Source organism: Etheostoma spectabile, chromosome 10, assembly GCF_008692095.1.
Source record: "Etheostoma spectabile isolate EspeVRDwgs_2016 chromosome 10, UIUC_Espe_1.0, whole genome shotgun sequence".
In the NCBI taxonomy this organism is placed as follows: domain Eukaryota; kingdom Metazoa; phylum Chordata; class Actinopteri; order Perciformes; family Percidae; genus Etheostoma; species Etheostoma spectabile.
Window position 1 is genome coordinate 6,103,411 of NC_045742.1, and position 12,116 is coordinate 6,115,526.

Genomic DNA, 12,116 nt, shown 5'->3' on the forward strand with positions numbered 1-12,116 from the left:
ATTTGATGGGAATTTGAATTATTGGCTGTCATTCTTTTTAAAGACACTTGTTTGTTACAACAACAAAAAACTAGTAAGCAAAAAAAACAAAACAGACTCAAACTATGAACCTTTGGCCAGGTGGGGTGTAGGGGTTGGGATCTTTCAAACTGATGTACTTAGCTTAGCTTAACACTTCTTAATAAAAGTAAAGAGATTTATGATGAAATACAACAAGGCAGAAATATAAGAAAGAGTAAAATAAAGAAATGGAGAGGAAACCACCTCTTCAGAGGAACCAGGGGAGTACGGTGATAGCAGGGAGGGTGGAGGTGGAGGGTGGGGGGCTGAAGAGAAAGAACTTGACCTTTATTCTGCAGTCTCTTTCACTTATGGAAGTCATCAAAGCCAATTTCCTTTTCTGGAGAGATAAGATCAGTCAAATGAAAGCCTATCTGGGGGGTGGAGGGGGTTAATATGTTAGCTGGACTTACTGCAGTAACTCGGGCACTAACTGAAGCATGTTTTTCTTTCCTTTACCTTGTCCTGAGACCCAGGGTGATCCACTGCTGGAATAATCACAGACTAGCTCCATGGTTACTGAGGGAGGTGCAACGGAGGCCTGAGACGACTAAGGACTAGTTTAGTAATGCATGAATGAACTACATGATCACCTCTCTATTTGCTTGTACTCACTAAAAAAAACGAAATGTTCAGTATATATATTGCATGCGTGCATCTTTTTACAATATTTCTAACTACTTCATACTCAGTTTCTTAATTACTTGAATGCGTCATGTTGCTGTCCCATGTAGTAATGTCTTACATCACCTGGTGCAGGACCTGAGGGAGTCAGTCCCCCCCGTCCTAAGAGACGGAAGGGAAAGTATAAACACTCTCCAAGCCTCTGTGATGTTTTTCAAGTGCTTAACAGCTCAATCTCTCTTAAAATAATTACACCTGAAAGGCAGGAGATCCATCTCAACTGCCCCGGTCTGGAAATTGCCCTCAGATGGGCGCGCACACACACACACACACACACACACACACACACACACACACTACCCACACACCAACACACACACACACACACACACACACACACACACACACACACACACACACACACACACACACACACACACACACACACACACACACACACACACACACACACACACACACACACACACACACACACACACACACACACACACACACACACACACACACACACACACAACACAACACACACAACACAACACACACACACACACCACACACACACCCACACCACCAGAGAGAAAGTGAGAGCAACATTTGTAAGCTATTATGACTTGCCTTTCTTTCTCTTCTCCTTCCCGCTCTGCCTCTTTTCTTTATAAAGCGTTGCTCTGTGGATGATGATGATGCAGGATGTGGTTTCTAGACATAGGAATGACCGTTCTGAACACTGTGGGTATGTTTTGCTCTGTGTGAATGCGAAAATGGAATGCAAGGATGGGAGTTGAACTCAGTATTAGTCTTGTTATCCATATTTAGCTGTTATGTTAGCAATAAGAACTCTACTACGATTCCCCCCCCAAAAAAAAGATCAGGAAGAAAGTTTAAAATTATGTTGCAGTTTGCGCCCGGTTAGCTCAGTTGGTAGAGCAGCCACCCACATATAGAGGTTTACTCCACGATGCAGCGGGCCTGGGTTCGACTCCGACCTTCGGCCCTTTGCTGCATGTCATTCCCCAACTCTCTTCCCTTTCATGTCTTCAGCTGTCCTGTCAAAATGAAGGCCTAAAATGCCCTAAAAATTATTCTTAAAAACAACAAAAACAAATGATGTTGCAGTGCGCCACTAACAGCCATAAGAACCTTAAGATTAGACTTTGTAGAAACATAGAAAGAAAAGATATGGTTTGTCCATTATAATATGACTGTATTCACCAAGGTCTTTGCCGGGTCCTGGGGATGTAGCGACATCACTGATCAGATGAGAGGTCAGACTGATTATCAACAAAAATCTAACATTGCAAATTTAGTTGAAGGAGAATACGAAAACAAATGGTAAAATTACAACCGAAACTGTCTATTGCAAAATAATCATCCCGGCTCACAACCTGACATCCCAGTTCCACTTTGACCCAACGTTCTTTCATAAATATTGACATACACTGCAGAAGACCTGACTCTGGGTGGTATATCTTAATAAAGTTATATCTAATCCGTCTACAAGTTTATTTGTAACTAGTGAGTGAAATATTACCATATCCGATTGAACCAAAAGGCAAGAGCTAGAAGAACAAAACCAAATCTATTCAATATAACACTTTTAAAGCCAGTTCATGGTTTCCATGAGGATTTCTTGGTTAAACCCCGATACTGTAAAAATATTCTCCACTGGAAACTACCAACATTAGATTAATACTTCTCCAAAATAAAACATAACGTTATGCTCAGCTCCTTTCCTGGTAACTGTTGTAGGATAAGTGAATAAGTATACACTCTATGCCTGTTACAGTCCAAGCTGCTGTTGTTGTGAAGGTCTGCGATGCAAAGCTAGATAATGTTTACCCAGAAAATATGTAATTGCAGACTTCCCCCTAATAAACTGTTCCAGAATGCAGACCACAATCCTCCTCCTGTAACATTATTATTATCTACAGGCCTGTGGGACTGACTCCCTCTTTCTCCCTCTCTGCCTCTCAACTGCACACAAACCCACACTGCTAGATTAAGCCATTTTAAGCACCAGAACATTCATATGCAGTTAAAACAAATTCTGTTATTAGACCGAGCAAAGTGTTGCCCAGGCTAATTAAAAATAACTTCCCAAGTGAAATGGAAAAGCACCACCAGCATTTGTTTGGGAACATGTTATTCAGACCCTGAATCCACTGCCTGTCTTTGTAGGTGAAAGCTGCAAACTAAATAACAAAAGATTAAAATCTACAGCACATATTATGCTCTTTAAACTCTGCCTAAAGAAACTACATTACCACAAAACAGCAGCAGAGTCCAGTCCTGCTGCAGGAGGGCAGTCAAATGCAGCCAAACAATATTTCCTTGCTTTGCTTCCTCTTAAGGTTTATTTACACAAAAAAAAAAGCGATTTGGACAGTTAGCTAGACTATCTGTCCAATCAGAGTTTTCAGTTGCGCGACTAAAACAACCTTTGAACGTACACATCTTCCACCAAAACAAGTTCCTTCCCAAGGCTATTTTGCAGCGGCACTGTGGCTCTGTCTGGCTCTTAGCGCCGCCCATGAAGATCATGATTGGTTTAAACAAATGCCAATAAACCAGATCACGTTTTTCTCCCATCCCGGAATGCTGTGTGGACTAGCCAGACCCTCCTCCGCAGCGCTGTGGGGGGAGGTCTGACGATGCGAGACCAAATAAAACCGTATGCACCCAAGTCTGCAGGTGACCGGGGAATATTTTTGAGTTTTTTTTTGTTTTATTACTTCCTTTGAGAATAAAAAGTGTGATGTTTCTTTTTTTAGGCCTTCATACATATCAGCCAAACCACAACAGATGTGTGTGGTCAGCAGGGTCAATACGCAAGCAGCTGGTGTGTAGAGGAATAAATCAGGCCTTCCATATGTTCAAATATGAAAATAATCATGTTGCCAAATGTTAAAGAAGATGTGTGGGGTTTGTGCTGCCTGATGAAAATCCTAATATGTAATAAGTGAAATTCGATTATAAGCATTCTTTACTCCATTGCTGAAAAAACACACTTTGCAGATATATGGTTTTTCCATGACAGCAGTGATATTTCTTAAACACAGGCTTATGGTTTCACCCAGCAGCTCCGGAAGAATGTTAATATTCAGGTCAGATAAAAAAGTAACTCCCCATTTCCGGCCACAGCTGTAATTTTTACGCCACAGAGTAACACGGGATGGCCCAGTTGAGGCTGAGGTTGGCTGACGTCGCTTACATTCATGATTACCGTCTGTAACATGTCTTTAAAAGACCATTTGGGATGGAATTATTTTATGCTGGATTATTTTTACATTCTATTTGGGCTTTTTGTCATACTGGAGCACTCACTGTAGCTGGCTCCTTCTTTTTTTCCTCTTATTTTCACAAAGACTTATTGCTTTCTGCTCTGCTTTCACTGTAATAAGAGTGGGCATCTGCCTCCAAGTCTGCCCAGTTTAATATATAGAGACAAATTGCATTACCTCAGTACTGAGAACCGTGTGAACAGCCAAGATGGCCACCATGTCATTACTGGGACTTTCTATTGTAAAAAAGGTACTGCTGGTACGTTTGTAGTACAACTCGAAAAAGGTCTTAGGACCAAGTGTGGTTTGAAAACTATGAATGCCTTTTCAGTGATACAAATCAATAAAAACCAATTGGTTTCATCTTCCCACACAAACATTCCTTTCTGTTTGAAATGTTAAGAAGATGTGAATACAAGATGTTAACACATCCGGCATCTGTAAACAAAAACATGTCATTGTGGATATCCAGAGATTTCTGGCTTAAATAAGTAATCTGGTTTGTCCAGAATCCAATGTCCATTTTGTTGCCATGCATTACTGATTCCATGTCCATCACCCAATTGGAAAGGTTTCACATTTGCTGGGGGCCAGATGAGCCCAGACAAAAAAAACAGAAAACATCTTTTTTTTACAGAAAGCAACTGGTGTCCTCTTAAAACTCTCTACTGCGAAAAGAGAAAGTGACTTTATGTCCCTGTTTTATAAAAATATAAAGAGGAAACACTGCAATGTTTGCTTAATTATCATGCTAGTGTTAGCTTACTTAGCCTATTCTTATACGACACATGAGCAGCAACAGCTACTTTACAACAGCAACATTTTTTAGTTCTCTTGTTCATTTTAAAGTTTTGTACTCAATATGGATCTGGAAACATGGCAACATTACTACAGCAACGTCTGACATGGCAAGAAACAAGCAACGAGCCAACAGTTCAGATAATATCCAAACAACTTCATTTGGAGGTTAAACCAAAACGTGTGTGCACACCCCTAATGTTGCACACATTTCCATATCTCAGCCAATGAATACAATGTTATTAATCCAAACAACGTATGTTAAAGTTGCCAAGTTAAAATAAACTGGAATCATTCTTCAATACAAGGAGGAAATGACACAATTCAAGGACCATACGCGCACTGGCACCCATCCGTTTTAAGCAGTAGAATGGAGCAGGTGAGGATATAATAATAAATCACAATAAGTGCAACCAAATAGCTTCTGATGCCAGAGTCAAATTCAGTCATTGAAGCGTGGAGAAGGGAGGTGGGGGTCTATGAAGAGGAGTGATTTTCTTCTTCGCTCCCGGTGGGAAAAATGGGGTCCCAGGACATGCTGGCATCCCACAAGCCAGTGAAAAAGGGGCGAATGGTGGTGGTGGTGGTGGTGGTGGTGGTGGAGTGCGTTTTCTTTCTTTTTTCCCCCCTTCCTCTAACCCCACATTGCCTCGCAGCCCACAACTCCGCCCTTACCGTGAGCTGGGAGGTGGTCGAGGAGTGTGTGTGTGTGTGTGTATGTGGAAAGGGGGGAGGCTCTTATTGAACGGAGTGGAACCTCTCGCATTGTCTCCCCTCCTGCATCCCACCCCCTTACTGCCTCACCCCCCGTCTCCCTCCTTATTTCTCCAGGGACAAAGAATGCCCTGAATGCCTGGCGTCTCCTGCAGTGTCAAAGGATAGGTGGAATAGTGGCAAAGCCCAGGAAGAAGAGGAGGAGGAGGAAGAACAAGGCAAATTTAAAAGTCATAGCTGACATGATTATGTGTATGCTTGTCCTTCATATTTATGGAAACTGTCTATCCATCTGTCCTTCCCATATCAATCTCATATCTAGACAGCATTGCTTTCCAAGAAGAAACATTTGAGCATATTGTTTTTATTCTACAATATCTTCTCTATTAAGAAGTTGAGGCATCTAAATTACCAGGTTAAGGTCAGTGAAATATCAGGGTTACCAATGCAAGATGCAAAGAGCAGTCAAAGCTGTCAAAGTGAGACATTTGACACACAAACATCCATCTTTTGAGGTTTTGCAGATGTATACAGTAATAATGCGTTTGAGAGGAAACAGCCAATATTTGTACAACCAACCAGAGGTTGCTTGTTAGGAAAACTTAAGCACAGATTGATTTTGTCAGTCAAGGTCTGAGATGACATTTTTTTATACTGAAACACCATTTTTGGCCCCACAGGTCCTAATACATGACAAAAATTAGCTCCCGGACTCTCCGTGTCACTGGAGAGGCGAGTCTGTTTTTGGTAGGAAGTTAGTACATAGTAGTTAGTACATACAAGGCTGTTGTCCTTTTTGCCTTATGAGGATCACATAATTTAATATTTCTCTGTCTCCCACTATTTAGATTTAAATGAGTCGAATTGCAGTAAACCCTCTTTTAGTTTGATTGATTATGGGAGCAAACAGTTCCACTCGTAACAGAAATCCAATAATTCATGAGTTGCTGCTTTATCTCGTGCAGTGAGGAGCCCTGAATTATTTACTGGCAAAGCTTGAAGGCATATTTCACTTGTCACAGCAAACATTCGCCAAAGTATTCTTATGAAACTACAAGTGTGGTTTTTAAAATGATGTCCCGTGACGTTTGACATTCACATCCACAAACGCACACACACTGCAAGCATTTCATTTCATATGTACACACACCCACTTAGACACACTGCAGCCCTATCATACAGTGAATGTAATGGGTGACTGGGCTAATTGCTGTAGCGCTCCAAAGCAACAAGAACAGGGCGGCCTCACAACCACATGAAATCATCTTATTCCGCAAGCAGTGTGTACAAAAAAAAAGACCATCCATCAAGCTGTCATACTACCCTCATACTCTTCCAAAAGGTAAGAAATGAAACTCTCTCTCTCACACACACTGTGAGCAGTATGACTTCATCCTCACAACACACACCATCCATTACATGCCACGGTTTGAGATGACACAAAGTCAGGCTTGAATCAAATCGTTGGGTTTGTTTTAATCCGGGGGAGGGGGGGGGGGGGGGGGGGGGGGGGGGGGGGGCTGTCAGGATAACTTGCATTGTTCCAAGTACGCTGTCAGCCACGGGAGTGTACAATGATTTGATGTTCAAACTAGCTAACGCTTGCTCTGTGTGTTTGCCGATGTGGAAATATTCACTCCATCTGGTGCTGTTCATACATCCAAACAAAAAGGCAAGAGTTGTTTCCATCCGAACCAAAATTGATTCCACTTATTTTTTTATCCATGTATTTAGATTTATTAAAGGCTACCTGTTACACTGTTTTGACAGTATCTGTATAGTAACTGTACATTAAAAACCAAGTCAAAGACTACGTTACAAGCAAACCATATCTGTGCTCTATGAAAACCCAGCATGTGTGAGAAATAAGAAAAACAGCCCCAAGTCAAGTAAATTAAGTCTAATTAAAATGAGAAACCACAAAATTGAATGGTGGTCGCCCAACATCATGGAAGAGTAATACTACATTGATGGAGTACCTCTTTAATGGCATCACTGATGTGTGGTGTCTTATATTCAAGAACAATGGACACGTCTATATAAAAGCATTGTATTTTAAAATACTAAGAAACTTCTTTTGCACGTTTTAAGGTGTTTACTTCAACTTGAATCTAATTAAGGGATTAAATGGCTATGTTTCATTGCAGATATGTTGGTCTTTTATAATATTTTTTAAAAGTACCTATATCAATAATTACCTAATTTGATACACATAACAAAAGTTTTCAAACTGTAATACAATGAAAGCAGCTACAAGACTGTTGGGTTTGTTATGTGTTATGTTGTTAAGAAACTAAAATTAATAGGAGATATTTCCAAAACACACTAACAAACATGACAAAAAAAAATATTATAGAGGGATCTTTCCTTTAAATAAGTCATTCTTTCTATGAGTAGTTAATTAATAATTTTAGTCAAGTTTTTTTGCAAGAGCTTCAAACCAGTTATGGACCACCAGGTGGCGACGTGCAGATCCCCTGCTTTTGGTGACATTTGGCAGAATACCACCAACAGTGGCTTACCAGCAGAGAGAGGATGAAAGTTTGGCTCAGTGCTGATTGCTGGCAAGATATGCAACTGCTTATCAAATGGCCCGTTCTACAGAGGAAAACTACAGTAACTATGCCATAGCGTGCAGTAACCTTTTTTTTTTTTTTTGCTTAACCAAATTTCTTTCATCTGTTGATCAAAACCATGGTGGGCTTGTGATATAAGAAGGCTGTGTAGAAAAAAACTTGGTTTGGTTTCAAAGGGGTTTTGTGGATAGACTTGGACTTCTGTGTAAAGTCACTCTCTAACCAAGGAGGAACAATTATTGAGTGGATAGATATACTGTAGATATCAGAGTTCATAAACAAAACCAAATGACATGTCTTTTAAAGAATTACCTTTAAGATTTAATTAGATTGCTGAAACTGAATAGGGCATTATGTGCAATTGTTATCATACAAAAGAACTATTTTTTGCAACAACAAAAAAAAGAAATTGCATGAAAAGTGAAGTAAAAAGCAGCTGCAGTAAGAAATACAATGACAGACAAATGGATGCAGACGACACATGGTGTTTGTATTGAGAAATAATCAGGCTATGCTTTTTTCTGCTCTCACTGACATGAGATATGATCTGCAGGATGGAGAGGAAAAGCAGAGGGAAGGCTTTAGAGCCAGAAATTAATTGCTTGCTTGCTTGTGTGCGTGCTTGTGTGCATGCGTGTGTGGACTTTCACACACACAAAGAGACAGAGTCCCACACTTTTACGCGGTTTTGTCCCGTTTTCCCCTCAGACTGGAGACTGAAAATCAGAGAATATTACTTCAGGTCCTGTGCTTCACTGCCGGCCTATCACATACACAAAGTAGTTAAATCAAATGACTGGAAAGTGCACTTTGAACTCAGCCCCTGGCTGAGGTCCCATTCAAGCAGAAATGTAAAAGTTCCTGTCGTTTGTGGGGCCCCCTGTTCGGGGTGTCCCCATAAAAAGACTTATAGCTGGTTACAGCAGTTTGGAACGAAGCCCATAGATGGCCCAACAAGCCTCGACCAGCATTATTTCCTACCGGCCTCTTTGTTTGGTGAAGCCTTTTTCTGGCAGGGTTCCTATTGCAGCGCTCGACTTCCCATTGAGAAAACAAGCAACCCCCCCTCCACCCACCTTACACCGCCCCGCAACCACCGCCGAGCATGGCACTCGCAATTCAGATCTGTGCTGCAAACCTGAGGCTTTTGGCCTCCTTGTTTTCTTCAACAAATTAGTCAAAGCCGGTTTGTTCAGGTTGTATTTGTTTCATTATTTTTAAAGCATCTAAAGAAACCTCACTGCACATAAACTGCATATTTATCATTGATACTTTTATTACAGGCCTTACCCCCCTCCAGGAGTCGGCGGTGTAAATGAAGTAGCACCTCCAAGTTATTGTTTTGTTTGTTTTATGAATGGCCCATGCAATCAAAGTTCACTATTGTTTTATTATGGGGGTAATTTATCAGTGTTCCAAGAGTTAATGGTTTCCTTGCCTGTCTCAACAGCTTGTAAAGACTAGAGCTCTTAATGAAGTTTGAGCACAATTTATAGTTAACTGATAATATAAAGTTACACTCTATTACCATGCAAATTATCGTTAAAAGGTTCTGTAAACAATTATATTCAATCAGCTTTATTCATCCCTCATGAACATTTCTAAGCAGAAATGAGTCTTGGACGTTGGGCTGAGCCATTTAAAGTAAATGAGCCGCGGGGTTAAAACAGGTTGGCATGGTTTGGCATGTCAGTCACAGTCCACAAGCAGAGCACAGTAGCACCTTTCCATGTTGCCCGGCTGCCTGTCAGCAGCTAGATTAAGCCATTACATAAGTGTGGAAACCGCCCCCGTTGCTGGCCCACACCAGCACACATCCGCTAAGGGATACATACCATAATTATGCCCCCACTTCATACGCATCTCCCTTGGCAACTGCAATCATACAGCCCAAATAGCTTGGGCTAATTCTTTACTTTGGTGGAGGGAAGTTGGCAGCCTGTAATGACACCAATTGCCCTGACCTAAACGCTGTAATAGGACCTCTCAGCACACTGGCGAGGAAATGGCTGCAATTGAGGCTCTTCCACTTCCTAGCAACCGAGGCTAGGGCCTACAATTTGGAGGGGGAAATGCTTTGCATTACCTGTGCCCCGCAGCTTGAAATGCAGCCTAATGAAGGTGAAATTGTATGGATTAAGCAGACTTCAGGGAGGGAGGCAACAAACAGAAAAGTGGAAGCATGTGTGTCAAATGGGGTTTCTCGTTAATTCGGTGGCTGTCTAACTGCTAGATTAGAGCCAACCGGAATTTGCCTGGTCGCGCAATCAGGAAAGACCAGAGGGGAAACAAACACAGGCCGTCTGTTTGGTCCCTACTGGACACAGAGGGAGAGAGGAGGAGGAAGGGAAGGTGGTGGATGTGGTGAAGGGGGGGGGGTTCTCACTACAGTTCCAAAGAGTAGAGTCCAATATTTAACAGCAAACTGCAAGGGTTAGTGTTTCGCAAGATTGACCTAGGTCAAATAATATTAGCAAATACATTTTATGATGTGTTATATACTGCCTAGGTGCCAGATGGGGAAGGTGCACCCATCTGGACAATACAAGGAGTGAAAGAAAGTTCAAACAAGCACAGGAAAGGGAACGTTTAAAAAGTTGTCTACATAAAACACGCTATCTGAAGGATAAACTCCCATCGGAGACTCCAAACAGGCTAAAATTAATATATTGTAAGTTCAACTGCAAAGCAACTGAAATGTGCCTTTTGCAAAGGATAGGCGTGTTGTGGTTTTTTTAAAGATTATTTTTTGGGGCATAAGAAGACATGAAAGGGGAGAAAGAAGGAGAATGACATGAGGCAAAGGGCCACAGGCCGGAGTCAAACCTGCATCCGCTGCATCAAGGAGTAAACCTCCAAATTTTGCCTGCTCTACCAACTGAGCCAACCCCGCTATGGACAAGCAGGTTTTAAAAGGGTTGCTTCGTCTAATTCACAAAAGAAAAACACATTCAGGAGGCCGGGTAGCTCACCTGGTTGAATGTGCACCCATGTACAAAAGCTTAGTCCTTGACGCAGCGGCCACATGTTTGATTCCAACCTCTAGCCCTTTGTTGCAAGTAATTCCCGCATTCCTACATTCTAGCTGTCCTGTCAAATAAAGGTCTTTAAAAAAAAAAAAACTACTGTACCTCCTACCCTCTACTACAAAAGGGAATGCAATTCTGTTTGTGGGCACTTATCATTGACCTCTACATTCAGCTTTACCAGCTTCAACACCGTCTATGAACATAATACTTTGAAATAGGCAGATTAATGGAACCAGCTTAGTGCAGAACAACGTCTGTCCACTCTGAAGGAACAGCCACAGCATTGAAAACGTATCCATATGCACACTGAGCACACTGAACACTGACATTCTATCCAAACTCGACAATACCTCAACAAACACCACAAAACACAGGTGGCCCCATTTTAGTGCTGGATCACATCTCTGCGCTGCTATTGGTTGGCTCACAATAAAAGCAACGCTTTTTTACCGGCTTGTCTGTTGGAAAGCCTACCTGTGGGATGAGGTACGGATCCAGGCGTCTGATTGGTCAGGAGGTAATGTTATCTGGCTGATCATCAGTCGAGAAGAAAGAGGCCAAGAGCTCAACGGGAACAGAAGAGCATTCCAAAAGGTGGACTGCTGAGCAGATGGAGACGAGAGTTCATCTTTCTCCTTGATGTCCAGGTGGAGGTCCAGACGAACTGCCTCACCCTTCTGCATAGAAAACACAGTCAGAACAGATAGACACTGACTTATATTCTTTTTTCTGTTATCAAACGATTGTTTTGTGAGTTTTTAGTTGAGACAATTGAAAATTAGATGTCAGGCTAACTGCGGTACCTTTGCACCAAGGTTGTTGTAATATCAATGTAGATCCACATCTTTGTCCCCCACAAGTAAACATAAAAACAATACACAACCAATCTAGACAAGTGGAAAAAATAATCACACATTTACACCGCCGCAAACTTTCAATGAAAATACTTAATTCATAATGAACAGGGAGTCAGAAAAAACCCAGTAGCATTTACTCAAAAATCATTAAAAAAA

General features: G+C 41.5%; 1 long non-coding RNA gene across 1 annotated transcript in view; it reads right to left on the bottom strand.

Annotated features, from left to right (window-relative positions):
* Nucleotides 1-1,715: 1,715 nt before the first annotated feature.
* Nucleotides 1,716-12,116, bottom strand: part of LOC116696416 (uncharacterized) — a 10,747-nt gene continuing 346 nt past the window's right edge. Inside the window, exons 2-3 of the long non-coding RNA XR_004333719.1 lie at nt 11,578-11,780; nt 1,716-1,751 (exon numbers count right to left, since the gene is read on the bottom strand). This is a non-coding gene — a long non-coding RNA (uncharacterized LOC116696416). The remainder of the gene's footprint in view (nt 1,752-11,577; nt 11,781-12,116) is intronic.